The following is a 14,005-nucleotide window of genomic DNA, read 5'->3' as shown; positions in this document are numbered from 1 at the left end:
TCCTGTTAGCTTTCCAATCCTCTGCTCCTTCCCTCTTTCTTCCACCACTCTTTTATATCCCTTCATCCCTGTGCAGCGCGGTTGAGGTGTCCTCATCTGAGGGGCAGTTACTGCGCTGCACTTTACCCCAATTTTTCCTTCCACAAATAAGCATAAGAATCTCTATCTCTCTCACCGCTGCCTCCCTTTCTCCTAAAGTTGCGCCTAACACTTTTCGTTCCTCCGCTGGTTGTGTAGTGCGTAGCCTCTTCTGAAGCTGCTTTGTTAACCGCTAAGTTTCTGTGCCACATGTTAGCATATCGGCTGAATGCAATGATTGTACACTTTTCGTTTTAAGGATAGCTGTAAGCTGCCGACCATGACTCGACAATGCCTAGCTGTCGCACGTGATTGAAACAATGTTTAGTTATCTGTAATTTCGTTCTCATGATAAGCTAGATTACTCTTACACTTCGCCGGTTAAAGTCCTTAATCATCTACAAGTCATCTTCAATGCTTCTAAGCAGGGCAATGATGTTTTAAAATCACAGGTTTCTGAGATTTACCCCATTGATTCTCGTACTTAAGCCCTCTCAGCCTAACAGTTGTTCGAATACTTTCTTTTTCCATTTACTTAACATAAAAGCCCATGTGGGTATTTCATAGACGGGGAAGAGAGAAGAATTAATAAAGAAAAGTGTGAATTTTCTGATAGCCGGTCATTGAGAAAGCATCTTATTTATTATCTACACTAGAAAAATTATGCTAACCGCAGACTGAGTTACGCCAACGCATTGCTGGCGTATTTTTCGCTGCCAAATTAAAACAGCTATGTGACAAGCTTAATTAATAACGTATAGAAATATCATCAAATTGAACAAAAAAGTGACATGTTTAAACAGTTTCAAACATTATTCATAAACGTAATATAACAAACTGCAGCATTTACCAGTGACAATAAAAATGTATGCATTATCTAGCATATACAAAAAAAAATACTATGTAGGACTGGATTGGTTCAAAAGGAACTTTGTGAATTCTGTAATAAATGAGTTCAGTGTCATTTATTTCAAAAGAAATGGCAGATAGGAGTTAAATGAATGGACGAGAAAACGTTCTTTTAAACAAGGCCACTGTACGACACGCCATGGCAGACGATGTCGTTTCTTTATGGAAGGGGTGACGGCATTGCAATGTACCCGACACCCCACAATCACCTCCGCAAGTAAAGTGCTGTCTACTCTCCTGAACAAAAGCATATAAAGACCAGAAATTCTGCGATAAAGCCGATTTTATTCTTCGCCTATGAATGTAGTGAATTGAAATTGAGGACTGCAGTGCAAAACTTGGCATGACGAACTTTCCGGTGCACCCATCGATTTCAGCTCCTTCAATGTAACAAAATTTACGCCCTAAAGTGAATAACGGTGTAAATCTGTCCTTAACCCAAAAGGGATGTAACCCTTACCTTAACCTTAACCCTTACACCCAAAAGGGATGTAACGGCGTGAGTATATGACACCTTTACATCTTTATTCACTTTTAAGGGTGCAAATTATTTAACAGTGTGCCTCTCAATTACGAAGAAATTCAGTTCTCTTTTTTTTGCCCACGGGTTGTACGTGCAAAGGTGGTAATTCTGAGAAAAGTCCATCGTTCACTTTTATCAAACAACTCTGCTCCGAGGGAGCATCATCCTCGCGTGGGATGGCTGAGGACTACAATCCTTTTTGACAGGACTGAGGATATTTCAGGACAAGTAGTGACATAAGGCGGCACTGTCCTTCGAGAACTCGGTCCCGCCCCGGACTAGCCTTAGACGCTTATGTACAACACATTTCAGCCGGGATATAGCACCACCGTTATCGCGCTGCGCGAAATGGAAGCGCTCATACCGCGTCCAAACGCAACAGGCCTACGCTTCTCACCTTCTTTTCACTAAAATTTCCCTCCCTTTCTCCTACGTCAGTGGGCGCGACGCCGCAAAATACGTCGGAGAGGTGGCTGCGGTTCTACATTCCAACAGCAACACGATGAGAATTGCGGAGAAGTATATATACCGAAGTCAGAGCTGCATGCTCACGAACTAAGCGCAGTTCTTCATCTCGCGGCTTCGAGGAAGTTTGCTCTATCTACGTTAGCGATGAAAAGTGCTGACACACGCCGCGCCGTGGCAAGGCGTATATGAGCGGCAGCGCCAAAGACGCACGTGTTGCGGGTGGCGCATAAAAGCGATGGCTGCTATTAATCGCAAGCCGGCCCGGTCCCCTTAATAAAGCGGTTCCGTAAGCCTCCCGCGGAACCGACGATTTCCATTTTTTTTTTTTTTTACCGGAGAGCATAAAGTCACTTGATCCTTTTCCCGAAAAGAGCGCCGATGCCAAGCAGACTCGCGCAGTATACTATTGATATGCGTTTCATCCCTGAACTCTGGCCCGGTTTGTCTTCCTTTTTTTTTCTTTTAGCTCACCCGGGCAATCTCACAGCAACGTGCATCATAGGCGAATAAGTGGCGATTCCGGTCTATAGGGTGACGCCTTATATGCAAGGCGTCCAAAAGCACCCCGTCCCAATATACTCCCCGACCTCCGTCCTTAATGGATGTACAGCGCCATCTATATATAGGCTACGCCTCGGTGTCTAGAAACTCGAAACTCTCTTTTAAGCGAGGAAGGCTGGCGCGCGCACCGTAGTTTTGATTAAAGCGTTGAAAGGCGAACGAAAGCGACGGCGTTCACACCCACTAAGTGCGCGCGCCCGGATGAACTTGCGCACCACGTGTCCGGGTTGCACTCGACGAGCCTTCCTCTTTGGCTCAAATGAAACCGTCGCTGCGCCCCAACCACCCCTCCCCATTTCTTTTCTCTTCATCCCACATCGCTTCTACCTTCATCTTTCTTTTTTTTCTTTTCACACGGGCCGAGTGAACAGGTCGATAACCACGACCTAAGCGAAAGCGAAAGTCTCGGCAACTCTATACGCGAAACGACGGGAAATTAAATTGAGCGATTTCTCTCTCCACATCGCCTCCTCCCGCATCGGTTACCCACCGCGACAAGCAAGCTCCCCTGTACGCGTGGTGTAGTAGATGGACTCCGAGGTGCGACCTGCCGAGTTTCTAATGTAATGGGCGCAGCGATCGGCATTCTCTCGCTATATGGACTGCGTGCGTGCTCGTATTCGTTCTTCCCTCAGCGCCGCGAAAGATGAAAAGGAAACAAAAAACAAAAGTGATTGAAAGCTGGATAAACTGTTCTTTTCCCTGTTTTCTTGCTTTCTTTTTCGTTAGCATCACGCAGAGGAACCAGGTTCGGAGGGAAGAGGGTCTCCGCATCGTCGCCGCGGTAAACGCTCACGTTCGCACCGCGGGTAGCGTCGTCGATTTATTAGCGCGAGAACACGAGCTCACTCGTGCAGGGCATTTTGTTTTTTACTCGTTCATTCACGGCGTAACGCAGCGCAGAGAGAGATAAATATGGCTGGCGTCACGTCGACGCCGCTTTTTTCAGCACTCCGCGAATGAGAGAAATCATTGAGAGGCTAGTGAGCGTATGTTAAAGGATCCTCCCCGCGTAGAATCGCTGGCTGCGCAATGATCAAGGCGATGGACAAAGAGCGTAGAAAGAAAGAAAGAAAGAAAGAAAAAAAGAAAGAAAGAAAGAAAGAAAGAAAGAAAGAAAGAAAGAAAGAAAGAAAGAAAGAAAGAAAGAAAGGAAAACAAGGACGGACATAAGACAGTACTAAGTATAGACACTACGATGTCTTCCGCCCTAGTTATCGCAGCCAGTTCACCACCGCTTGTCGACCGTTTAACTGATATATATATATATATAATTAAGGGTTCGACGAAAGTTCGTCTGGTCAGGCATGGAAATGAAGGAATTACGGTAACTGACCAAGCCTGATGAATAATCTGACGTTTCGGAACCGCGTACGGGTTCCTTGTTCACTGAGTTAGACAAGAAATCGTCGTCACTTATATAGCCAGCACGTGACGTAATGAACGTGCGTAAATATATATATATATATATATATATATATATATATATATATATATATATATATATATATGAGGATGAAGAAGTTAACCACTTTCAGAAGCTGTCGCGTCCCTCGTAAGCGAGGTGTTGCTCTGCAAAGCCATATAGTTTTCATGTTTTGTTATCACTGACTATATGAAAACTGGTCGTGTGCTACAAAACAGTTTGTAAGACCTGCTTGTCGTCCCATTTTCTTCTGTTCATAATTAAAGAATGCGTAAGATAGATGCGATACGCGTTTAAAATAGCTAATTGCTCGAAACCTCCAGATTTATTAATTTTTTTCAGCTCAAGCTGGAGAAAACGAAGGCCGTACCTTTCGCCTGAAGAATCGTTCGACGCTGGGTTAGGTTGTTAGACATGGCTTTTAACGGTAAAATAGCGCTAAAAACGAAGACAGAAAGTACTTTGACTTTATTCAGGCATGTATACATATACAATGTACCTTACCAACAAGGATAGACAAAAAAAAAACAAGCAAATTAAACGTGTTTCCTGACAAGGCCCGCACCCCTGGTCCTGAAACGAGGCAGCATTGGGGTCGACGAACACGATCAGGAGCAATTCAGAACACTACAAGTTGTAATATTTACACGAATATACAAATAAGTAGGTGAATTACATAAATGAAATTTCTACCATCCTCGAGCAAGGGGGGAACAACGGGTGTATAACCAATATGCGGCAAATACAACAAGGAAAAGAAAAACACTGTATGTGTTCGGAGTGCGTTAATTCTTTCGGCCCGTCTTCGTTTCCTGCGCTGTTTCCTTCGTACCAGGTTGTCACTGAAACGTCAGAGAATTCAAAGCATCTTCTGGTATTCGCTGCAGAAAAAAAAGGAAACAAACAAACAAACAAACAAACAAACAAACAAACAAACAAACAAACAAACAAACAAACAAACAAACAAACAAACAAACAAACAAACCAAACAAACAAACAAACTAACTAACTAACTAACTCAAGAGGAAAAAAAAATGCCAGAACTTAGCTTCGCTAACTCTATAAGTATAGCACATTTAGATTTGGATGTTTCGCAGCTGAGCGGCGGCCTTACACACTGTCATTTGTCAAAGTGACGGTTTTATTTCCTGTGTCCTTTACAAACTTGCGATTTCATGCGCAATGTGACGAGCTGGCGTACGCTCACCGCACCTCCGAAGCGGGTGAAATCAGCTTATGATGCTTTACAGCAATGCGTGATGGAACCTCGGTTTTCCTGCAAAGCAGCCCAATGCTCTAACCTTGCTTATTTCCTGTCAAATTTGTTCTCGGAAACGTCTAGCACGTGCGCCACGTGTCAGTTCCTCGCATTCTTGCCTCGTGACAACTGTGACAATGCTGTGACAATGACAGCCATTAAGTTGGCCTGGGCCCTCCCCTTGCCATGGTAGATAGCGGCGTTTTGTTTAGTCGCACTAAGGCCTGTTCGGGTGCAGCAGAATCGAACAGTTTTTATTTGCAAGCTACTGTACTGAAGACCGCACACAGTGCTATATATCGCGCCTCTTCAAGAAATAGGCTGTGTACAACAGGCCGGCAAATGCGGTAGTACAGGTAAAGGCAGAGGAAAAGAAGGAGCAGGAAGAGTGAACGCGCACGAAACTAAATTGCAGCGTCAGTATTATCAGATGCTTAAGCTGTAGTAAATGAGACAAAAACATGGTGCCTATATGCTCAGCGTTGGGAGCTTTCGTAAGGGGTTCTCAGCGGGACGCCGGGACCTTAGCACTTGGAGATTTTCGAACGAAGGAAAGGTTGAGGAGGGTGGGGTCGAAGAAGCGGGGAAGGGGGGAGGGTCCTAAGAGCGATAGCACTAGAGGCTTTTTGTGCGGTGGGAGGACCCCTTGCCGGGACGAGTACAGCAATTAATGAGGCCTTTCAAGCTATAGAAAGAATGTACTAAACGAGGAACAGCTCCAGCGCTCCGATACGACCGCCGCTCCGCATTCGGCTGAGTATTGCCTTGTCTATTTTGCTGCGTTCCTGTCGACACATTTACAGGAGTGCTCTTATTTCGGTTGTGTGATCTATTTCTAGAACAAGAAACGTTGATGTGGGCCTAAAGGAACCTTTCAATAACTCACTTGCCCTTATCTGTGTTATGCACGCGTGCGAGGCTGCATTCATGCGAAATATTCAGACACTCGTTCTAGCGTGCGTTTATTTTGTGTACGTGCTCTGCGTTCGTTCGAAAGGCCAGATATCAACCACCTTACGGCAGATGCACATACACACGCGTACACAAAAACACACACGTTCTTTCGTTGTGAGCAGAATTCCCACGCAGCATGGTCCCCTCTCGACGCACATCGGAATATTGGCAGCCAGTACCGTCGTCGTTTTTGATGCTATCTCACTCTTCGAAGACGCGAACGCTGGCCTGTCACTCGATCACATCGAAAGCATAGGGAGATCAGGAGGGGTAGTGCGAAGCGCCACGTGAGGCAGGGAGGGCCGGATGAGGCGGTCGACGAGCTACGTGAATGGGCTGTCACGCACGCGGGTACACGCTTGTTCCGTCGGCATGCGCTGCGCGTTCCTATTATCCGTCGGACTGGGCGTTGCCGGTGCTCGTAATGGCTGCCACGGACCGGCCCTAATGCTGATGGATCGTCGCCCGCTTTGACGTCGGCCCAGGAAGGCGCACTCAGACGTCTCGGCGGCGTCCCGGCGGCCACGTTGCCCGCGCTTGTAAGGCCTAAGTGTAGCGCCTGGGCTGAAGGACGCGTTGAGAGCAGAGTTTTATTCTGGCCTCACCTGGCTTTCTGTTCAAACCATGGAATTCCTCGGAATTTGCTCACCGGACTGTTCGCAAACGTGCCTCAACTGGAATCTCTTTTTTGTTGCCTACACGGACGGACGGACGGACGGACGGACGGACGGACGGACGGACGGACGGACGGACGGACGGACGGACGGACGGACGGACGGACGAACGGACGGATGGGCAGACAGACAGACGGACGGACAGATAGACGGACGGACGACGAACAGACGGACAAACAGACGGACAGAGAGAATTTATTTATACGGGTGAAACCCGTATAACACGTTAGTTGTTTGAAAGGGAAAGATTGGCATACACCGAAATTGTAGCACGAAGCTACAAAAAGGAAAAAAAAAGCGTACTGGTTTCTCAAAAAGAAAGCCTCGTAGTTGAAGAAAGACTCGTAGTTGAATAAAAATTGGTCCTGACCCGGGATGGTCGCTCTACCATCTGAACTAACCAGGAGGCTGGCCGATCGCAGAGCGAGGGAGATATAATTGACAACTCGAGGCAGTGGGGCACTGAATATGGCAAGTCAGTTCTGCGGAATTAAGCCCGCAAGATTGGAGAGTACATGAAATGGAAAAATTGGCACCCACCCGAATCGCAGCACGAAGCTACAAAGGAACCCCGTGCAGGTTTCTCGGAAAGAAAGCCTGGCAGCTGAAGAAATGAACCGTTCACCGCGAAAGTAAGTGATACGAAATGCCTGAAAGAATATTAGCATAAACGGATTTCTTGCGTATCTTTATTGTCATTTTAATATTGCACCGTGCGGAGAAACACGGGCAAGACAACCCGCCGTGGTTGCTCAGTGGCTATGGTGTTGGGCTGCTGAGCACCATGTCGCGGGATCGAATCCCGGCCACGACGGCCGCATTTCGATGGGGGCGAAATGCGAAAACACCCGTGTGCTTGGATTTAAGTGCACGTTAAAGAGCCCCAAGTGGTAGACATTTCCGGAGACCTCCACTACGGCATGCCTCATAATCAGAAAGTGGTTTTGGCACGTAAAACCCCATAATTTATTTATTTTTATTTGAACAGCTTGCACGCAGGACAACACTCGCGTAACTAATTGGCCTATGAGCAGTCCCATTGGTACAGAACCCTTGCACAGATGTGTCGGTCTCCTTTCTCTGCAGAATTTCGCAGTGAAACAACAAGCGACACTTAAATATTCCCACTGCAAGAAATATGCGCCCGCCGTGGTTGCTTAGTGGCTTTGATGTTGCGCTGCTGAGCACGAGTTCGCAGCATCGAAACCAAACCGCAGCGGCCGCATTTCGACGAGGGCGAAATACTCTGGGTGCACGTTAAAGAACTCCAGATGGTCTAGAAAAAAAATTAACCTCACAATTGAATTTCTTTTTCAACAAATATGCGCCTCCAAGTGTGTCGTTCATTCAGCGTGCAAAGTCAGAAGCCCTGCGCGTCTCTCACTCCTCTGGAGACCTAAGCATCCACGCGTGAGCTGCGCTTACACCGTCAATACTGAGACAGCACGGCGACGGCGACGGCGATAATAGCCGCAGCGAGCACGGCGTGCACTCGCCTCGAGCTTACATATAATTTCTAGTGCAATTCCTACATCCCTACGTATCGCAAAAAGACCGGCGGGAAGTAAGACGAAGAAGGCCATCTGACGTAGCGATTCACGAAGATATTATTTCGTAAGTGCTCCTTGCCATTGACCGGCTTCCTTCAATAATGATATGCTCATCCTCGGGATTGGCTCAAATTTATTTCCTTGCGAAAAAAATCTATAGCGTAAGAAGTCTCCGAATTCGAGCTGTCGCCTCTGGGAGCGACCTATAGTTTCCCCATTGCTCTCTCGCCGGTCTGCATTTCTAGAACATTGCGTGCAGCTTGTCTTGTCCGTTGGAATTTGAATTAAATTATGGGGTTTTACGTGCCAAAACCACTTTCTGATTATGAGGCATGCCGTAGTGGAGGTCTCCGGAAATGTCTACCACTTGGGGCTCTTTAACGTGCACTTAAATCCAAGCACACGGGTGTTTTCGCATTTCGCCCCCATCGAAATGCGGCCGTCGTGGCCGGGATTCGATCCCGCGACCTCGTACTCAGCAGCCCAACACCATAGCCACTGAGCAACCACGGCGGGTCAAGCTGTTAAAGAAAGACAGGAGCAGCAGTCACGGTCAGTAAAGTCGGGAAGTTTTCTCAGTTAAAAAGAAAAAAAAAGAAAGTGATTTGGAAGCGCGGGCAGGCGCTTCGCGAGACGCTGGCCACATGTAGCATATCCTGACCACAGGTGCATTGAAAACGACTACGTCAGCGTTTCTCCCGTCTCGTCACGCGACGAGACTGAAGCCTACCTGAAGTGCATTCCGACATGCTTATATTGTACATCATCCACACGCCTCATAGCATTAACCAATGGCGGAAGCCTGTACCGTTGTGCTAGTTGCTTCATCTGACGTCGTTGTTCTGTCGTCGACGTTTTGTGCGCTGTTATCTCGAAAACCGTTTGCAAATAGAGATAGCCAATAACTGCTCAGCAGCAGACCTTAGCAGGGAAGTCATGGCTTGCGCTGGACAATCTTCCTTGGATGGTTTATGCTCACGCTTCATGCGCAAGCGTTGGAAAGGAGAGGGGTAGCGATGCTTCGCGCATGGGGCATGTCGTTTGGCCTATAACTAAAACATATACTTACGGACACCACTGTAAGAACCTGGGAATTCTCATGTCGTGGGGGCGCCTCGTGCACGTGGAGGGGTGGCACAATGCTTTTTTCGCATGCACATACCACAAAAGCGAACAGATTTCTTTGTCGCATTCGTCCGTTTTCGTGGTGGTAGGCGGGCGCGGCTTTCTTCAAGTGCGCCCCTATATGCAAATGGCACGTGCTCTCTTGCGGGGGCGCGTCTATCGTTAAACGCCCAACCAGCTTCTGAGGCGCACCCACAGGAACGCGAGGTCTTCGTGGCGTGTGAAGATTTAGATGCTGTGGTGGTGGTGGTGCTGCGTCGGACATTGCTCCACCGCCTGGGCTGACCGTTACGGGGCGCGTTCCTTGCCGAAATCAGCTGTGCATGTATACAGCGTCCGTGACGCGCCCTTTCGTCTCGCCGGTTTGCCACTGTGCGCCGCTCAGACCGTCTCCCGCGCAGTGCGTGGAATCGGCACGATGTTAAATCGAGAGGTTCGTAGGAAGCATCTGGCCGCCGGTGGAGTGAACAAGCGGAGCAGTGCGGGTGCGGAGCCGTTGTCAGGTCATCGTTGTCACGTTTTCGTCATTTCGTTGCAGTCACGCCGCCGTCAACGTCGTCTCCGTCTTCATCGTTCCATCGTTCCTCGCGCCGCCGCCTTCGTCGTCCTGAACCACGCTTTCCCGGCGTCATGCCGTACACCAAAACATGTCGGTGACACAATTTGCAAAAGTTCTCTACCGCGGGCTCGGCTAGCTAACCGCGCACTTGGTTAAGAAAATGGCTGTGGCTTAGCTAAGGTTAAGCCCAGGATGCGAAGCATACTAGCCTTTATTGCAACGCGACAGCGTTAAGGAGCTCGTGTCGCAGAAAAGCCGGTGTCGTCGGTGTCGGCTCAGGCGTGCGGCGCTTGCTCAGGCGCACATTTCGTTGTCGCGCCGAACGCTGCGTTGCTCGACGCTCACCGCGTCCGATGCGGGGGGCGACGCCGCGAGCGACGGCGCGAGTTGGAGCCCCGTTTCTCCTCTGTCGTGACATCACGGTGTCACGTGGTATTGAAGGCGACACCGCCGCGCCTGAGGAGCTGGGTTGAGCTCTCGAGCGACGGCGCGAGTTGGAGCCCCGTTTCTCCTCTGTCGTGACGTCACGGTGTCACGTGGTATTGAAGACGACACCGCCGCGCTTGAGAAGCTGGGTTGAGCTCTAGTAATATGCTTCGCATAAAAAGGCTAGCTGTGGTCGACAGCGGCCCGCGTATGTGCCACTGCGGACCGGAGACACGCGACGCAAAGTAAGGCACAGGCGTACACGTACTCGCCCCAAGCGGCTCCCACGCAAAAAGGCCCCCTCGCGAACTTGGAGGAGCAAACAGACACCCAACCTTTCTCTTTAAAACGCAATTTTACTCTCTCAACGACACAGGTTGCTGTACACCGCCAGGGTCGTATAAGACGCGGGGGCTCGAGGCGGAGGAAGATGCCTGCGGTCAGCGAAGGGGGTCGAACCGGGGGTGGCGGCGAAGCTGCAGCCCGCCGCTTGCGGGACTGTCTCCTCAATGTCTTCGAGGCACGTCATTTTCTGAGGAAAAGGGGGCGTAGTAGTGACGGTGCTGTGTTCGTTGCTTACGAGTTCGTGCCGTCATCTTCAAGCACCGTTATTGACGTCAGAAGTACATCTGTGCCCCGGAAGTACACTTCCGGAGCATGCATGTTTTTGTTTGCACAACTCAAACGGACACATATAGTGCGTGTGTCCGTTTGAGTTCTGCATTCCGCATAAGCTATTCACTTGCTTTGACAGCAATATTCGATGTTTTCTGCGATGATTTTTTTTTATCCAGTATACTCTGCGATCGTTTGAAGCTGGTAAAGCTGATAATAGTAATCTCGTGTGTCATATATCTTCTTTCCTGTCGCGCTGCCTTTGTCTACTCGTTTTTTAAAAGAATGAACGGGTCAACTCGGCAGTGCTGCGTTGTATTATATCCTGGTCGGTTATAGCCGTATCTCAGTGTTACGTGCACTAGAGTCCCTTCCTTAACGAGCGGCGGAGACCCCTGCGGACCTCCGCCCTGCTTGTCGCTCACGTTCACCTGAGTGATGGCCGTCGCCGAGCGGGGCGCGGTAGGAGGTGCAGACGCACTTCCGGTGCACAGCATCTGCGTGGGCGTGCTACGTATACAGTTCATCAGCACGTGGCGCGGGAGGTCACGTGGTTACACGCGAGCGCGCAGCGTTTGCCGTAAATGCAGCCCCCGCCTTCGAGAAGACCAAACAGTGCGCTGTAGACAGCAAGGCGCCTTGACCCTCCTTTCTAAGATCTCTCTTTATTCTTTTCACCTGCCTCATCACCTTCTATGTGGAGCGCCTTTCCATTTGTGTTGTGCCTTCGCAGACCACTCTGCTTCGCCCTCTTTGTTTGGCGCTAACACCCATCTTTGTTGCGTGGGGTTGATGACGGAGGCCGCGCTGATGAGCCGGACGATCTCTCCTTCTTTTTTTTTTCCAGTTTCCTTCAGTTTTGCTTTGTTTGCTGGAGCGTCTGCTATCCAGGTTGCTGTACTTGTCGCTTCAGTAGGTGTCAGGGTTCTTCAGAAAAGAAGATCTCCGCACCATGGCCTTGTGTGTCTCTGGCGCAGAAAGCAACGATAAGGTTACTGCTGTACGTCAAGTGGGCAGGTCTCGGCGAGCTTTCTTTATAGACTTGCGGCGCGTCATTCGAGTGTGTGCGCAGCTGCTGCCCTTTCCCTCCTCTTCTATCTCTCTCTCTTCATCCCCGTATCCCCTTGCACCAGTGTAGGGTAGCAAATAGGACGAGCCGTCTGGTTAACTTCACTGCCTTTCCATTGTTGTATATCTCACTCTTTCTCCCCACGTCACTGTCGCCACTGAACGGATACGCAATCAAGTTTAACAAATGTAATGCTTACGTAATCACTCTGGTACTCACCATGGTAGCATCCCTGGATATTGTTTTCTGAGGCGTTGCAGTAAGGATGTGTGGTGGTAAAATTGAGAAGAATGGTGATAAAGCAAATTAACGGGGGATGTCTTCTGCGTTTCAATTTTATATCGCAGCACATAACTGAAAGCAAGCAGATATTACTAAACGAAGGAGGTAAGCACTAATAAGGGTCTCTTAGGGTTTGCGCCCCCGAAGTTAGGGGACACAAGTCGCTGAGCGTACAAAATAGCGCAAAAAAAGTAAAAAAAGAAACGCAAGAATAGTACAAAAGAGCCCAAGCAGTGCACGGGGCTTTCGTTAAGAAAATACGGTCGGATGCGCTATTTCTCAAGCTCGCTAAGTTGATAAGTTAGTTGTTGATAATAACAGAGCCGACTTAATAGCTGTACAACGTTACTGCTAAATGGATGTCGTTACCGATACCACCTGCCAACTATACTGCTCGTGTGCAGGAATGCATCATGCATCCGCACTTTTCCAGTTGGGAAAAAAGTGGTACCGGTGAGGGTATCCCTATGCTAAGATATCTTAATATGTGAGCTACCGGGGTCGGACGGTGCTTGCTCGAACACGCCGCTTTACTGTATCAACCACAGTCAAAACTAGGTTTAACTAATACTTATTTCATGAAATTTCCAATTTAACAAAGCACTTTTGATTTCCCCAAAACACGTTGATGGAGGGCTTCGAAGACTTCAAAGCAACGGAGGGAATTCAACGTCGCGCCCGATTTAACTAAGCTTTCGCGTGAAATGTTGGTTATAACAATGCAGTCCACGGAAAGATCTGGTGTTCAAAACGCCTCGAAATGTACTGCTACGTACAGCAAGCGTATTACCATTCCTGTTACAGGGGAACCGTTTTCCTTTGACGAAACTGGCCGTTGCACAGTCTCAGTTTTGCAAGCCCAGACCAGATGGCACTAGCCAGCAGCTGCTATTAAAGGGGCTTTAGCTGCTATATGTCAGTCGACTTGAAACGTGTGCTGTGTTTTCAGTGTAACCTTATTTCACGGTTGCTCACTCCCGAGAAGGTCCACGCTCGCAAAAGCTGCATTCATTTGCGCTCTTGAACAAACATGCAATTCGCGCAAGCGCACTTAGATGCCTCCGATTTAACGCGAAGTCCTCGAGTTAACGAAATAGTAATTCTCGGGTCCAATCTAAGTCGTTTTACCGAGCTTCAACTGTACTCCGCGTGTGTGTCTCCTGTTATCGTGTGCTCCAATTTTACAGCTATTGCACCTACTACTTGTGGACGTGGTGATATCTCATATCGTAATTTATTGACACACACACACACGCACTGTGTGCGTGTGTGTGTGCACCCTCTCTCTTCTCCAACGGACACTGCGTGCGTGCGTGTGTCCGTGTGTGCGTGCGCGCGCGCGCGCGTGTGTGTGTGTGTGTGTGTGTGTGTGTGTGTGTGTGTGTGTGTGTGTGTGTGTGTGTGTGTGTGTGTGTGTGTGTGTGTGTGTACCTTCTCTCTTCCTCAACGGACAATGCCGCTCGCCCCGTCTCACGCCTCTTTTGCAACGACTGGAGACTGGCGACGAGAGGCCACGTGCGTTTTCGGG

The sequence above is a fragment of the Dermacentor albipictus genome, chromosome 7, assembly GCF_038994185.2.
Source record: "Dermacentor albipictus isolate Rhodes 1998 colony chromosome 7, USDA_Dalb.pri_finalv2, whole genome shotgun sequence".
Classification (NCBI taxonomy): Eukaryota; Metazoa; Arthropoda; class Arachnida; order Ixodida; family Ixodidae; genus Dermacentor; species Dermacentor albipictus.
The sequence above is the reverse complement of the archived record's forward strand: the minus strand, read 5'-3'. Positions refer to the sequence as shown.